Here is a 4,433-nt window from a genome sequence, read left to right as displayed (position 1 = left end):
TTTTTTTTTTTTTTTCAGTGAAAACAGAGACCTTTAGATGCTCTAGTATGGAGGAATAATTTGATTCAGATTGAAGAAGCTAAAGGACAAGGAGTAGACCTAAAATGACTATGAAAAAATGGTGAAAAAAGATAAGCATAAGTTATGCCTTGTATTAAGTATGACCTCGAATAAAACTGATTAGAAATACCCATTTAAATGGGATAAGATTTTTTTTTTATTTTTTATTTTTTATATTTTTCAAGTTCAAGGACTTAATGGTTAATGATTATGGAACAGATGGTGACCTTAGATTGGAAAGCTTTTGGGCAGTTTGTTAGAACTCTCCCATCTCTCCATGTTTGCTGAAGTTGCCATTTTGGACAAACTTATACTTACTAAAGACAAAACCATTATATTTGTGATAAGCTTTTAAGGGTTGCGTGAACGGCTTCTCTTCTGTGTGGATCTTTAGATTTGACTCCTCCCCAGCCCATGGTTCGAAGTATCAGTATCGGATTCACCGTATTGAGTGATCCGTATCGGTTTGGCTGATATCTTATTCATATTGTATCAATTGAATAGAAGGGATTAGGGATAAAATGGTAAAAAAAATTCATTCGTTTAGAAAAATCAATGATATTTTTGTCCGATATAGATAATTAATATCAATCCATTCCAATATCATAGTGATTTAGGGATAACTAATACCCATTCCGATATCATGCACTAAAATCATAACCCCACCAGCAAAATTATCGGAAGTGGCAAGAGAGAACACTTACGTTATACCATTTTAACCCATTCCCCCATGAAATGTTTTCACAAAGATACTGGGCCTTGGATACTTTGGGCCATGCAATCATCAGAAAACTCCAATTGCCCAGCCTAATGAATAAAATAGAAAGTCATGGGCTGTTGGGTATCTTCTATCACTGTTCCAAAAGGCCCAACTCAGTCTTTTGCCAATATCCTTCGTTGGTGCCTTGGAGCTTCATTAAGGTACCACACCCACTGTTCGAAGGATTTTATGTTACAATCCCATATCAATCATATAAGGGGGTTGATCTTATATTGTTTACAAAAGGGATTTGTTGTGGGTTGAAATGATCTTGGATTTTCTTACCTTATAAGCTGATTTATGAGGTTGAGTTCTCCCAAAGTACGTATCACTTAATGGCGTTAATACCTGTCTCGACCTCTATGGCTGCCTCTAGTCACAAGACAGGAAAAAGCATCTCAAATGTACATTTTTAGTAGATATAATGTAAATAATCAAAGCTTTACAAGTTGATGGACCAAAGATTATTTGTTTGTTACATCTTCTTTCCTATATGAAGATTCAGAAATCTCAATTCTCTCCCCCAGTGGGAGAATGGAAAAGGATTCCACATTATCTTTGAACTCTAAAACTCTTCCCTGAAAGACTAAAAGAAAGTGGTGGTGCTTGCATTCATATCCACAAACTTACCAAGTAGTGCCAATGGCACAATCAAAAAGAGTTAAAAGGTGGGGACTCATTACAACCATGATAGGCATGGATCCTTCAGTAGTGACAGTATCTCACTCACTCAAATGATGCTTTGTTAACTCCAAAAAAAATTTACCCAAACTAGTCCATGATGCTAAGATCTCCTCTGGGGATGCTTATCAGAAAACAAGTCCTATACATCTGGAGGTATTGATGCTAAGATCTACTAGTCTTCTTCTTTCATGGTCTGTGCCTTAGCATGTGTGTTCGGCGGGGCCGGGTTGGTTTTGTTGTGATTCCTTTCGATGTGAAGTTTTGCTCCGAAGTAAATCACAGGATATGGTTGGTTCAAAATAGACTATAAAATGAAAGTTGTGATTCATGAAAAGAAACAATAACAATAACATAGCCTTGTCCCAACTAAATGGGGTCGGCTACATGGATCATTTCTCTTCAATTAGTTCTATTAGAAATCATACATGATACAAGGCCTAATCTATGTATGTCTTTCCCAAGCAATTCTCCTAATGTCATTTTAGGTATGCCCTTGGCTCTTTTAATTCATTCAATGTGAATCAACTCACTCCATCGAACTGGAGCATCCAAAGGCATCCGTTGATCATGGCCATACCACCTCAAACAACTTTCTCCAAACTTATCATGAATCGGAGCTACTCCTGTATCAACTCTAACATGATCAGACTTTTTTTCTTAAAAAATAAACAATAAAACTGAGAACTACATGAATTATGTGGGGAAACTGAGTAAACCCAATTACAGGAAAAGCTTGATTTCAAAAACCCAACTCTTGGTTGGCTCTTTGGTTACAGATTCCCAGTGCAATGTGTTATATTATACCAGATGAGGTATATATAACACCACACTCTCTACTTGTGTTATAATTCTGTAGAATCTAAAGGAAACGTAGTGATCAGAGGGGTCATCAGTCACTTTGGATTCTTGACAGTTCAGACCACTGTGGAGGGTCCTTCGGCCTCCAGTGGTCAAGCTCGACAAGCTCATTCTTTGTCCCCACCTTTCAAACACAATTTCCCTGATCCCCATTTAATTAAAACTAGATCTTGTTGGTATCTGCAATCTCATCATGCACTAAACATATCTCACCAAATTTAATGTGATTCAGTCATGGTCCTCTTGCCTGATATTTAACAACTTCCCTTGCACCAAGTCACTTAGAATCTTGTGTCCTTTCCACAAGAGAAGTATATTAAGAAGAAACCCGTTAAACACCATCCAATCTTTCACTTCAACATGCCCGTAATCTCAAATTTTCCAGAGGACCCAACTCCTGAGTCTCTAAAATGGCCTGCCAACATCAAGGAGGTGATTTTACTGGAGCTAAGGACACAGTGGAGGATCTTCATCCCATTGGTATCCATGAATTTGACATGGTTTGCAAAGCTTGCAATCACTATGGCATTTCTTGGTTGGCTTGGCGATCTCCAACTAGTGGGAGGTGCACTTGGTTTCACCTTCGCCAATGTCACCAGATTCTCTGTTTTAAATGGCCTCTGTTTTGCCATGGACCCTATCTGTGGACAGACTTATGGAGCTAAAAACTACAACCTCCTTCATAAGACACTAGTCATGACAACCTTTCTCCTACTACTAACGACAATCCCCGTTACTTTCTTATGGCTCAACGTCGACAAGATACTCATCCACTTTGGCCAACAACCAGATATTTCAACTGTTGCAAAGAAATATCTTTTGTATCTTCTTCCTGACTTACTGATCACTTCATTCCTTTGTCCTCTCAAGGCCTACTTAACCTCCCAAAGCATAACAGTACCCATAATGTTCAGCTCAGCTCTTGCACTAGCTCTTCACATCCCTATCAACATCTTACTTTCAAGAGCAAAAGGCCTCGAGGGAGTTTCCATGGCGGTCTCGTTGACTGATCTTATTGTTGTCATTCTGCTTGGATTGTATGTATTGGTGATGGAAAGGGCAAAAAGAAAGTTGGGGGAGGGGGGTTATTGGTGGGATCAAACATTGGGAGACTGGATACAGTTACTAAGGCTTTGTGGTCCTCGTTGCCTTACCACCTGCCTTGAGCGGTGGTGCTATGAGATATTGGTTCTGCTCACAGGGCGCTTACCGGATGCGAAACAGGCTGTGGCAGTGATAGCAGTTTTACTCAACTTTGACAACTTGCTTTTCTCTGTCATGCTCTCGTTAGCCACTTGTGTGTCCACGCATGTATCAAATGAGCTAGGGGCAAACAGAGCAACCCCTGCCTACAGATCTGCATATGTATCCTTAGCACTGAGCATTATATCAGGTTGCATCAGTGCTTCTCTAATGGTAGCAGCTAGAGGCCCCTGGGGATCTTTGTTTAGCCATGATAAAGGTGTCCTGAAAGGTATCAAGAAGATGATGTTACTAATGGCTCTTCTGAAACCAGTGAACTTCCCATTAGCAGCGTGTGGAGGAATAGTTCGCAGGACAGCTAGGCCATGGCAAGCTATCTATGCGAACCTCGGTTTTACCTGCTGGCCTTGCCTTTGGGAGTTGCAATGGCGTTCAGGATAAGGCTTGGACTTGCTGGACTGTTGTTGGGGTTCTTGGCTGGGGTGACCGTGTGCTTGTTTTTGCTGTTAATTTTCATTCTAAGGATTGATTGGGTAAAAGAAGCCAACAAGGCACAAGTAGTACATGCTTGCAGCACCACACCTCATGAGGTCGGCGATCCAGAGATTTGTTGATAGCTCTGAAGTGTGTATAACCAAAACCTTACAGGATTGTCAATCTCAGGGGAATCCATAAACATTCAATTGGTTGTCCAATCCAGAAAGAACACTTGACCGATCCCTGATTACCACCATCTCATCTTCTTGTGTACTTGAGGCAATCCCTACCTACTAAGGTTATGCTTAAACATGGAATGTTTTACATGCATTTGTACCCTGAAATTATTGGTGTGATAACACATCAACACCTGCAGCCTACAACATGAAAA

General features: G+C 40.1%; 1 pseudogene; it reads left to right on the top strand.

Annotated features, from left to right (window-relative positions):
- Positions 1-2,494: 2,494 nt before the first annotated feature.
- On the top strand, positions 2,495-4,252 carry LOC122087469 (annotated as a pseudogene).
- Positions 4,253-4,433: the final 181 nt, after the last annotated feature.

This window comes from Macadamia integrifolia, chromosome 8 (assembly GCF_013358625.1).
Source record: "Macadamia integrifolia cultivar HAES 741 chromosome 8, SCU_Mint_v3, whole genome shotgun sequence".
Taxonomy (NCBI): Eukaryota; Viridiplantae; Streptophyta; class Magnoliopsida; order Proteales; family Proteaceae; genus Macadamia; species Macadamia integrifolia.
The sequence above is the reverse complement of the archived record's forward strand: the minus strand, read 5'-3'. Positions and strand labels throughout refer to the sequence as shown.